The sequence below is a fragment of the Artemia sp. Qi Xiang Cuo genome, chromosome 2, assembly GCF_049724085.1.
Source record: "Artemia sp. Qi Xiang Cuo chromosome 2, ASM4972408v1, whole genome shotgun sequence".
Taxonomy (NCBI): domain Eukaryota; kingdom Metazoa; phylum Arthropoda; class Branchiopoda; order Anostraca; family Artemiidae; genus Artemia; species Artemia sp. Qi Xiang Cuo.
Window position 1 is genome coordinate 96904698 of NC_142795.1, and position 13163 is coordinate 96917860.

At 34.9% G+C, this 13163-nt stretch overlaps 1 protein-coding gene across 1 annotated transcript in view; it reads right to left on the minus strand.

Annotated features, from left to right (window-relative positions):
- LOC148955865 (ATP-binding cassette sub-family C member 4-like) overlaps positions 1–13163 on the minus strand; it is a 216306-nt gene that overhangs the window by 38854 nt on the left and 164289 nt on the right. The window lies entirely within an intron of this gene.

A 13163-nucleotide genomic window follows, 5' to 3' on the forward strand; every position in this document is an offset into this window, starting at 1 on the left:
ATTATTCAATTTAGAAGACTTCAAATGAGAGAAATACCTGCATTCAGTCCATTACCCAGAAGATGAAGTTAGATATTTCGCTAAATGGATACCGGAAAAGATACCTGACATGGAAAAATGCATCAGATATCCAAAGTCCTAAACTTGCTCCTCCTCATATCAAATGGATTAAGCTTCTTTTTTTTTTAATATGTCATTATTTTTTTCAAATGTTTTAAATATGTTTAAGCAATAAATATCTTAAGACTCAACCGTTTTTATTCTTTAGAATAATTCATCACCATGAAAATTATACTTTCAGATTCAACATACCAGGGAAAACACTTTCAAGTTCAGCATGTTGGAGAACCATAAATAGTTATCCCTAAAAAGGTAAGTTAACACTAAAAGGTTAAAGAATTTTTCTGAAATTATCTTAAGCCTGAGACGTTTTTATTCTTTAGAATAGTCCATCGCCATGAAAATGATACTTACAAAGTCACTCGGCCAGTTAAACCTCTGTTAAGTTCAGCATGTTGGAAGGCCAAACAGAGTTATCACTATGTAGATAAGTTAACCTTAACAGTTTAATTAAAGGTTTAATCAATATATTCATCATTAAACGTGTTATTTATTTATTAAAGTAATAAGCCAAGAAAATTATACCATAAGATTAAAAAAGCCCGGGAAACCACATTAAAGTTCAGCAAGTTGGAGAACCCTAAATAGTCACCCCTAAAAGGTAAGTTAACCCTAAAAGGTTAAAGAATTTTTCTGAAATTATCTTAAGCCTGAGACGTTTTTATTCTTTAGAATAGTCCATCGCCACGAAAATTAGACTTTCAAATTCAACATGCCAGGGAACACACTTTCAAGTTCAACATGTTGGAGAACCCTAAATAGTCATCCATAAAAAGGTAAGTTAACCCTAAAAGGTTAAAGAATTTTTCTGAAATTACACTTTCAGATCCAGTATGTCAGGGAACACACTTTCAGGTTCAGCATGTAGGAGAACCCTAAATGCTCATCCCTAAAAAGGTAAGTTAACCCTAAATGGTTAAAGAATTTCTCTATTTATGTAGAGTTTCAACTAGTTATGGCTAAGTTTGTTAAAGGCAAACTATTTTCTTGCGAAAACACACAAAATCAGAAAAAATGTTCAATGTTCCTTTAGTACCTACGCAATTAGGCTTAAATGAAGATATTTATGCAGAGTTTCAACTATCTATGGCTAAGTTTGCTAAAGACAAGCTATTTTATTGAGAAAACACACAAATCATAATAAAATTTAAATGTTACTTTATTTCATATTCAATTGGTCTAAATTGAAGATATTTATGCAGTTTCAACTAGCTATGGCTAAGTTTGCTAAAGACAAGCTATTTTCTTGCGAAAACACACAAAATCAGAAAAAAATGTTCAATGTTCCTTTAGTACCTACGCAATTAGGCTGAAATGAAGATATTTATGCAGAGTTTCAACTATCTATGGCTAAGTTTGATAAAGACAAGCTATTATCTTGTCAAAACACACAAACTCAGAACCTATGTTCAATATTCCTTTAGTACCTACGCAACTAGACTAAAAATGAAGATATTTATGCAGAGTTTCAACTACCTATGGCTAAGTTTGCTAAAGACAAGCTATTTTCTTGTGAAAACACACAAAATGAGAAAAAATTTTCAATGTTCCTTTAGTACCCTCACAATTAGACTAAAAATGAAGATATTTATGCAGAGTTTCAACTAGCTATGGCTAAGTTTGCTAAAGACAAGCTATTTTCTTGCGAAAACACACAAAATCAGAAAAAATGTTCAATGTTCCTTTAGTACCTACGCAATTAGGCTAAAAATGAAGTTATTTATGCAGAGTTTCAACTAGCTATGGCTAAGTTTGCTAAAGACAAAGTATTTTCTTGCGAAAACACACAAAATCAGAAAAAATATTCAATGTTCCTTTAGTACCTACACAATTAGGCTAAAAATGAAGTTATTTATGCAGAGTTTCAACTAGCTATGGCTAAGTTTGCTAAAGACAATCTATTTTCTTGCGAAAACACACAAAATCAGAAAAAATGTTCAATGTTCCTTTAGTACATACTCAATTAAACTAAAAATGAAGATATTTATGCAGCGTTTCAACTAGCTATGGCTAAGTTTGCTAAAGACAAGCTATTTTCTTCCGAAAAAACACAAAATCAGAAAAAAATGTTCAATATTCCTTTAGTACCCTCACAATTAGACTAAAAATGAAGATATTTATGCAGAGTTTCAACTAGCTATGGCTAAGTTTGATAAAGACAAGCTATTTTCTTGTGAAAACACACAAAATCTGAAAATATGTTCAATGTTCCTTTAGTACCTACGCAATTAGACTAAAAATGAAGATATCTATGCAGAGTTTCAACTAGCTATGGCTATGTTTGCTAAAGACAAGCTATTTTCTTGTGAAAACCCACAAAATCAGAAAAATGTTCAATGTTCCCTTAGTACTTAAGAAATTAGACTAAAAATGAAGATATCTATACATAGTTTCAACTAGCTATGGCTAAGTTTGATAAAGACAAGCTATTTTCTTGCGAAATCACACAAAATAAGAAAAAATGTTCAATGTTCCTTTAGTACCTACACCATTATGATAAAATGAAGTTATTTATTCAGAGTTTCAACTATCTATGGCTAAGTTTGCCAAAGACAAGCTATTTTCTTGCGAAAACACACAAAATCAGAAAAAATATTCAATGTTCCTTTAGTACCTACGCATTTAGACTAAAAATGAAGATATCTATGCAGAGTTTCAACTATCTATGGCTAAGTTTGCTTAAGACAAGCTATTTTCTTGCGAAAACACACAAAATCAGAAAAAATGTTCAATGTTCCTTTAGTACCCTCACAATTAGACTAAAAATGAAGATATATATGCAGAGTTTCAACTATCTATGGCTAAGTTTGCTAAAGACAAGCTATATTCTTGCGAAAACACACAAAATCAGAAAAAATGTTCAATGTTCCTTTAGTACCATCCCAATTAGACTAAAAATGAAGATATCTATGCAGAGTTTCAACTAGCTATGGCTAAGTTTGTTAAAGACAAGCTATTTTCTTGCGAAAACACACAAAATAAAAAAAAATGTTCAATGTTCCTTTAGTACCTAAACAATTAGGCTAAAAATGAAGTTATTTATGCAGAGTTTCAACTAGCTATGGCTAAGTTTGCTAAAGACAAGCTATTTTCTTGTGAAAACACACAAAATCAGAAAAAATGTTCAATGTTCCTTTAGTACCTACGCAATTAGGCTGAAATGAAGATATTTATGCAGAGTTTCAACTATCTATGGCTAAGTTTGCTAAAGACAAGCTATTTTCTTGCGAAAACACACAAACTCATAAAAAATGTTCAATGTTCCTATAGTACATACGAAATTAGGCTTAAATGAAGATATTTATGCAGAGTTTTAACTAGCTATGTCTAAGTTTTCTAAAGACAAGATATTTTCTTGCAAAAACACACAAAATCAGAAAAAAAATGTTCAATGTTCCTATAGTACCTATGCAATTAGGATGAAATGAAGATATTTATGCAGAGTTTCAACTAGCTATGGCTGAGTTTGCTAAAGACAAGCTATTTTCTTGCGAAAACACACAAAATCAGAAAAAATATTGTTAGGTTAGGTTAAGTTAGATTAGGTTAGGTTAGCCTACGTACGCGCGCAGCTAGGTTAGGTTAGGTTGGATTAAGTTAGGTTAGGTTAAGTTAGGTTAGATTAAGTTAGGTTAGGTTAGGTTAGGTTAGATTAAGTTAGGTTAGGCTAGGTTAGCCTACGTACGCGCGCGTACGTAGGCTAACCTAGCCTAACCTAACTTAGCCTTACCTAACTTAATCTAACCTATCCTAACCTAACTTAACCTAACCTAACTTAATCTAACCTAACCTAACTTAACCTAACCTAACTTAATCCAACCTAACCTAACCTAACCTATCTGCGCGCGTACGTAGGCTAACCTAACCTAATCTAACTTAACCTAACCTAACAATATTTTTTCTGATTTTTTGTGTTTTCGCAAGAAAATAGCTTGTCTTTAGCAAACTTAGCCATAGCTAGTTGAAACTCTGCATATATATCTTCATTTCAGCCTAAGTGCATATGTACTAGAGGAACATTGAACATTTTTTTCTAATTTTGTTTGTTTCCATCAGAAAATAGCTTGACCTTATCAATCTTAGCTGTCTCACGTTGCATTTCGTCATAAATTAATACATTGAAGACTACTGGCGCTTGGAATCAGTTTACATAGTACATTTTTTCTGAGTGTGGATTATGTAGAATAAATATTACTTTTCTTTTTCGAACTTAGCCCGTTATCTTAGAAACTCCCCAAACAGAACTTCAAATAAGCATAAAAGCGTTGTTAATCCATATCCCTAGTCCATTTTTTTTTCAGTGTTTGTGTGTTTTCGCCAGAAAATATCTTGTGTTTAGCAAAATTAGCCATAGCTAGTTGAAACTCTGCATAAATAACCTCATTTTTATACTAATTGGGTAGGTAATAAAGGATCATTTAACATTTTTTTTTTGATATTGTGTGTTTTCGCAAGAAAATAGCTTGTTGTTAGCAATCTTGGCCATAGCTAGTTGAAACTCTGTATAAATATATTCATTTTTAGTCTAATTGTGAGGGTACTAAAGGAACATTGAACATTTTTTCTGATTTTGTGTTTTCGCAAGAAAATAGCTTGTCTTTAGCAAACTTAGCCATAGCTAGTTGAAACTCTACATAAATATCTTCATTTTTAGTCTAATTGTGAGGGTACTAAAGGAACATTGAACATTTTTTCTGATTTTGTGTGTTTTCGCAAGAAAATAGCTTGTCTTTAGCAAACTTAGCCATAGATAGTTGAAACTCTGCATAGATATCTTCATTTTTAGTCTAATTTCGTAGTTACTAAAGGAACATTGAAAATTTTTTCTGATTTTGTGGGTTTTCGCAAGAAAATAGCTTGTCTTTAGCAAACTTAGCCATAGATATTTGAAACTCTTCATAAATATCTTCATTTTATACTATTTTTTTATGTTATTAATGAAAATATAAAATTTTTTCTGATTTGGTGTGTTTTCTCAAGAAAATAGCTTGTCTTTAGCAAACTTAGCCATAGATAGTTAAAACTATGTATAGATATCTTCATTTTTAGTCTAATTGCGTAGGTACTAAAGTAACATTGAATACTTTTCTGATTTTGTGGGTTTTTACAAGAAAATAGCTTGTCTTTAGCAAAAATAGCCATAGCTAGTTGAAACTCTGCATAGATATCTTCATTTTTAGTCTAATTGCGTAGGTACTAAAGGAACATTGAACATTTTTTCAGATTTTGTGTGTTTTCGCAAGAAAATAGCTTGTCTTTAGCAAACATAGCCATAGCTAGTTGAAACTCTGCATAAATATCTTCATTTTTAGCCTAATTGTGTGGGTACTAAAGGAACATTGAACATTTTTTTCTGATGTTTTGTGTTTTCGGCAGAAAATAGCTTGTCTTTAGCAAACTTAGCCATAGCTAGTTGAAACTCTGCTTAAATATCTTCATTTTTAGTCTAATTGAGTTGGTACTAAAGTAACATTGAACATTTTTTCTGATTTTGTGTGTTTTCTCAAGAAAATAGCTTGTCTTTAGCAAACTTAGCCATAGCTAGTTGAAACTCTGCATAAATAACTTCATTTTTAGCCTAATTGTGTAGGTACTAAAGGAACATTGAACATTTTACTTCTGATTTTGTGTGTTTTCGCAAGAAAATAGCTTGTCTTTAGCAAACTTAGCCATAGCTAGTTGAAACTCTGCATAAATAACTTCATTTTTAGACTTATTGAGTAGGTACTAAAGGAACATTGAACATTTTTTCTGATTTTGTGTGTTCTCAGAAGAAAATTGCTTGTCTTTAGCAAACTTAGCCATAGCTAGTTGAAACTCTGCATAAATATCTTCATTTTTAGTCTAATTGTGAGGGTACTAAAGGAACATTGAACATTTTTTCTGATTTTGTGTGTTTTCACAAGAAAATAGCTTGTCTTTAGCAAACTTAGCCATAGGTAGTTGAAACTCTGCATAGATATCTTCATTTTGAGTCCAAGTGCGTTGGTACGAAATTAACATTGAACATTTTTTTTGATTTTGTGTGTTTTCGCAAGAAAATAGCTTGTCTTTATAAAACTTAGCCATATATAGTTGAAACTGTGCATAAATATATTAATTTCAGTCTCATTGCGTAGGTACTAAAGGACCATTGAACATTTTTTTTTGAGTTTGTGTGTTTTCGCAAGAAAATAGCTTGTCTTTAGCAAACTTAGCCATAGCTAGTTGAAACTCTGCTTAAATATCTTCATTTAAGACCAATTGCGTATGTACTAAAGGGACATTGAACATTTTTTCTGATTTTGTGTGTGTTTTCGCAAGAAAAAAGCTTGTCTTTAGATAACTTAGCCCTAGCTAGTTGAAACTCTGCATAAATATATTCATTTCAGTCAAATTGCGTCGGTACTAAAGGTACATTGAACATTTTTTCTGATTTTGTGTGTTTTCGCAAGAAAATAGTTTGTCTTTAACAAACTTAGCCATAACTAGTTGAAACTCTACATAAATAGAGAAATTCTTTAACCATTTAGGGTTAACTTACCTTTTTAGGGATGAGCATTTAGGGTTCTCCTACATGCTGAACCTGAAAGTGTGTTCCCTGACATACTGGATCTGAAAGTGTAATTTCAGAAAAATTCTTTAACCTTTTAGGGTTAACTTACCTTTTTACGGATGACTATTTAGGGTTCTCCAACATGTTGAACTTAAAAGTGTGTTCCCTGGCATGTTGAATTTGAAAGTCTAATTTTCGTGGCGATGGACTATTCTAAAGAATAAAAACGTCTCAGGCTTAAGATAATTTCAGAAAAATTCTTTAACCTTTTAGGGTTAACTTACCTTTTTAGGGGTGACTATTTATGGTTCTCCAACATTCTGAACTTGAATGTGTGTTCCGTGGCATGTTTAATCTGAAAGTATAATTTTTGTGGCTAAGGATTATTCGAAATAATAAAAACGTCTCATGCTTAAGATAATTTCAGAAAAATTCTTTAACCTTTTAGAGTTAACTTACCTTTTTAGGGTTAACTATTTAGGGTTCTCCAACATGCTGAACTTGAAAGTGTGTTCCCTGGCATGTTGAATCTGAAAGTCTAATTTTGGTGGCGAAGGACTATTATTCTAAAGAATAAAAACGTCTCAGGCTTAAGATAATTTCAGAAAAATTCTTTAACCTTTTAGGGTTAACTTACCTTTTTAGGGGTGACTATTTAGGGTTCTCCAACATACTGAACTTGAAAGTGTGTTCCCTGTCTGTTTGAATCTGAAAGTCTAATTTTCATTGTGATGGACTATTCTAAAGAATAAAAACGGTTGAGGCTTAAGATATTTATTGCTTAAACAAATTTAAAACATTTTAAAAAAAATAATGACATATTTAAAAAAAGAAGCTTAATCCATTTGATATGAGGAGGAGCAAGTTTAGGACTTTGGATATCTGATGCATTTTTCCATGTCAGGTATCTTTTCCGGTATCCATTTAGCGAAATATCTAACTTCATCTTCTGGGTCATGGACTGAATGCAGGTATTTCTCACATTTGAAGTCTTCTAAATTGAATAATGCTATGTCCTTATCACATTTTTCTAGTAAGAATTTATCAGTTGGCCCGTTTCCCTTAACATATACAGCTTGCACACCGAAAAAACTGCATATTTCCTGAATTTCCTCTTGTACATGTTTTATTTCATAGCCATTTTCATTACGTGGTCGTATGGTTTTAGCGTAAAAGCCATTTCGATTTTTAAAATTTAGTGTTGGACTCCATCTGTTTTTCTCGTACTTATAAATATTGTATCTGACGTTCCATTTATAGCAATGAATTTCACGTCGTTGATTGTCTAGGAGTAAGAAAGATGCTTCGAAAATAATGCCAGTTGCTGAATATTTCAGACCAATATATTCTGTTTCAATCACACCAAACATCATTATATCTGAGAAAAAAAAGTGTTTAAATTAAATTTCATTTCTATTTTGTCACTATTAAAAGTGCTAACCCTCTCCCCAACAAAAATCATAGATTCACGCCCCCTCCCATAAATTTAGGAAAATTGTTATAGCTAAAATCGCTAAATTTCGAAGAGAAATGGTTATACACTGACGTAAGAAACAATTCTCTTTTCATTTCTATTTTTTCCCTATTAAAAGTGCTAACTCTCCCTCTCCTAAAATTTTTTTTTCGGCGCCTTTCGGAGCCACAGCGCATCCCCGTGACGCTTCTCGGGCCCCCGCTACGCTTCCCGCGGTGCTTCTCGGGCCCGTGGCGCATCCCCGTGGCACTTCCTTGGCCCGTGGCGCATCCCTGTGGCACTTCTCTGACCTGTGGCGCATCCCCCCGGCGCGTCCCGCACCTTGCCCCCCCCGCCCTCCCCGGACCCCACGGCGCCTTCCAGGCTCCGGGCTTTTACATAATGGCACCAAAAACCGGATTGTTAGGCGGCAGAAGTCGTTTCGCCTACTCCCCGTACAGGTTGTCTATGACTCCAAATGAGCCTAGATTATTTTTAATCTCGTGTCTGTTCTGTTTCCAAGCATATTCTCTGGGAAACAGTTCAATTAAATTCGAGAACCGTTAATTCTTATTCAGGAATGTCTCTCCATCACTAAAATATTGGCAAGACTTTGTAAGATTGAAAGTTATATTGAAATATCCTTGCGCAAAATTACGGGGTTCATATGTAACAAATAGATAAATGTGAATAATCTCTCTCTCAGTTCCTTCTTTTGAAACTATGTGATAATCAATTGTGAAAAATATGGGGATTTTGAGTTTCAAATGGTGAGCATTAATAGAAATTACCAAAAAATATTCGCTTATGAGATATCGAAGCGATAGCAAAGATTAGAAAAGAGCGGTTTCTTTGCAAAAAATTACATTTAGATATCTCCGAGGGAGGGGGAGCAGAGAAAAGAGTGGTTTCATTGTAAAAAATTACATTTAGATATCTCCGAGGGAGATAAATTTAAAACAATGGTTGGGGGGGGGGTGAGGGGTTAATATCTCACAGAGATAAGTGTACATTGGGAGTGAAAATGACTAAAAATTGGAAGACATAGAAGGGGAGGAAAAAATGCTTACAGGTTTATATTCCGGCTGCACTTGGGTATCCGACGGACCAGGTATTGTATGCTGGAGGGCCACTTCCTGACCTTGAATAAGTGGGGCAGTTCTTGAAGGCCCGGGCACCGTATGATGGAAGGTGGACGGGCCGGCGGCGTTATATTCATGTACAGATGATTGCACTTGTTTTGGAGGCTTCGGCCAGCTACCATATTGCCGGAAAGTAGTCCTCGCATGGCCCGCATTATTAACCCTCGCTTTCTTGGAAAAAGGGGGCATGCATTCTTCACAATTTGCCCTAAAAAGAAGAGAAAAAATTAGTATCTAAATAATTTGCCCCTTTTTTACAGAAAGAAAGTTAGTAATGATAATTTTGTCTAGAAAAGGCATTTATCATTGAGAAAGCACAACGTAAAAAATTTCGTTAAATATACTAATTGCATCCTTTTTTTGAATCTGAGAATTGCGACTCACTGAGCCATTCAAAATCCGGCCTAGTGTGTATATTTATCACACCCCCAGAAAAAAACAGCCCACTACCACGGAAAACAATTTTATTTTGAAAATAAAAAATGAAAACAGAACTTACATTGCTAATTGTGGCTGCCAAGGCTTCAAGCTCATCAATAATTTCATATGTTCTATCCATTGTGTCACACTACTTTCTGATAATTGAATGGGGGCACATGGAGGGCCTTTGGGGCACAGGGAAGGCCTTTGGGGGTCCGGAGGGACATTTGGGGACCGGTGGGCCTTTGGGGCACAGGGAGGGCCTTTGGGGGTCCGGAGAGACATTTGGGGACGGGTGGAGGGCCTTTGGGACCCCGTTGGTCGTTTGGGAGCTCGATGGGCCTTTGGGGGGGGAGGGGCACAGGGAGGGCCTTTGGGTGCCTGGGGGACATTTGGGGACCTGTGGAGGGCCTTGGGGACCCCGTTGGTCCTTGGGGCGCGCGCTGGGCCTTGGGGGGGCCCGGGGCGGGCATTTGGGGGGCGGGGTGGGCCTTTGGGGCGCCGGTGGCCCTTTGGGAGCTTGGGGGCCTTTGAGGGTCCGGGGGGACAGTTGGGGGCCTGGGGGACATTTGGGGACCGGTGGAGGGCCTTTGGGAGCTTGGGGGGCTTTTGAGGACCGGGGGCTTCCTTCGGGGTTGGGGTAGGAGGATTGGAACCCTTTGGGGTTGGGTTAGAGGACCTCACAACACTGTTCAAATGAAACTTGTGTATTATAACGACCACACTCAAATTCTCTTCTAAAATCTCTTCAAAAATCTTCTTTTAAAATGTCTCTATCTGTTTCGCCGAAATAGTTCCATAACCTGTCTAAAACGGTTTCGCCCAAATAATCACTAAACGCAAATTCAGCGTGTTCCTTTGTTATTGGCATCTCTGCGCTAACGCATTTCAAATTAATATGAAACCTTTTCGCGCGCTAAAACAAAGATGTTTCTTGCCTAATTGTTTCCATGGCCTTTGGTTATTATTATCCTTTGGAGTTCGACCAGTAGAACTGTTCCCGAGGCAAAGACATTAATGATTTGGATCTATTCCTGGAGAAATTTTTCTAGGCGAAAATTTTTAAAGTCTGACAGATGATGTCATTGATTGATTGATCTGTCAAGAAAGGGGAAATTAATTTGTTGTTTCTAAGGGGAATTATTGATTCACGATAGGTGAATTGAGGTCGACAGCACAGGTGTCCTGACTCGTGACAGCACCACGTGGTTTATGGTTTTATAAGTGAGAAAGTTCCTGTTTTTAAAATTATAACTGAGAAAACCATAAAAAAGACATTAATTGCTGTTGACATCCATAAATGTGACAAAGTTCATGTTTTTCAAATTCTCACTGACATAAACCATAAAACATCCATAATTTGATGTTGACATCCGAGAAAAACATCAAATAAATCGACCCACACAAATAACCATCCATGAAACAGACATGAATTGCTGTTGACATCCATAAATGTGACAAAGTTCCTTTTTTTTCAAATTCTCACTGACAAAAACCATAAAAACATACAAAAATGTGAGAAAGTTTCTGTTTTTTCAAATTCTCACTGACAAAAACCATAAAAACATACAAAAATGTTAGAAAGTTCCTGTTTTTCAAATTCTCACTGACAAAAACCATAAAAACAGCCATAAATGTGACAAAATTCATGTTTTTCAAAGTGAGAAAATTCCTGTTTTTTCATTCTCACTGACAAAACCATAAACCACGTGGTTCTCGTGTCAATATATGATGTTAAAAAAAGTTGTAGGTGGCAGCAGGGGTGCGGGATCGCGCCTTCTGACCCCTCTCTACTTACGATCGTCTCAGTACATTAGTTGAGAAAAAGACATAAGCATACCTGCATTAGCCCCAGGTTGGTTGGCTTTGCCCACCCTAGGAAATAGTTAATTGCGACCTCCCCCCCCCCCAAAAAAAAAAACAAAGGCTTTTCTGGCTGCGCCCCTGATTGTTCCTGATGTTGTAATTAAAGTTTTTGTTTCTCTTTTGATCTTGATGGATGATTTTCTAAAGATACATTGAGGCTATCTAGGCCACAGGAAGGTAACTTAGAAGAAACAATTGATACAGAATTTGTCGAACGCCTATATTGTTACTTTGACACCAAAAACGTTCTGTAAAAATATACATCAGCGTGTATCTAAACCATTTCTTTTTTTTCATATATATGCTCCAAACACTGGTTTTGTTTCTTCTGAAAGCTAAAATACCGAAAAAATCTGGTCAAATCTGTCTTTTTAATCCTAAACATGTTCCAAAAAGGCTATAAGTAACGCTATAAAAGATTAACTTTACTTCGAGAAAATAAAATGGCGAATTAAACAATAAAAAAGTGTATACAGAACTAAACATATAGCTTAATAACTATTCTGGTTTGCGTGATATAAGTGATCATTTACATTAAAAAACATGCTTGTGAATCACACAGGAAAAAATGTGCGCCAACATATGTGACATGGACAATCACACTTAGCCTAAATTTAGAAAAAAGTAAGGTTCTCTTTCTAAGTTTCGTCATTTAAAGATTTCAAAGATTAATAATAGAAAAAAAGACAATTAAAAGTAGGCACTGGAAGCCCGTGTTCAACTGATTCACCTCATTTTACTACCTTTCTGTGAAGGCTGACACATTTCTTTAATCTTTAACCATTCTGGCGCTATATGCTGATATAATTAATATTAGGAGGTGGTTTATTTTTGCATTAAGTTCCTATTTCGCTACTGGTTCTGCCTGTTATGAATCTCTGATGAAGCAAGGTGCATTGAAATACTTAAGTTTATACCCTGGTTCATCAATGAATAAAAAAAATTCTCAGAAATCTCGATCAAGTGGCTCACAATTGCTTCAGAAAAAATTCTAAGATATCCATCAGTATGTTTAGATAACAACAAATTTGTTCAATAGACTGTTTTTGTTCCTCTGTTTTGTCTTTCATTGTCTTTATGACAAAAGGTGTATTAACACCCTGGTATCGACTAGGCTATTTGTTCTGCAGAGTGTTTTTTTGGTTGGTGTTTGATTGGAAGGACTTATTTAATTGAAAACTAAAACTACAAATAAATTTAAAAACAGCCGGTTTTCACTTTGGACTAAATAGTAGAAATATTTGTTTTCTTTCTCGGAATTCTGTAAATATAAGTGGAAACGAAGAACGCTAAATAGATTGTGCTTTACTTAGCATACATATAAAATTGATCTAATATATAAATGCACGGATGAAAAAGGTTGTGAGTCGAAGAAAAGGAGTCAAAATACCAAACTATGTGAAGCCCAATTCTATAGGCGCCCCTTGTTTTCATTTGTATTCTTAAATTTTCGAGATGAATTTTTTTTTTGACTTTTTAGGTAATTTGGAAAATGGGTTTAAAAGCTTAATATTGATTATTATCGAGTTTTTAAAGACTAAAAAGTCTTTAATATCCTCCAAGACAAAAATTTGTCTAATCTCAGATTAAACCTAAGCTATCACGACAAGAGGCACCAGTACCGGTT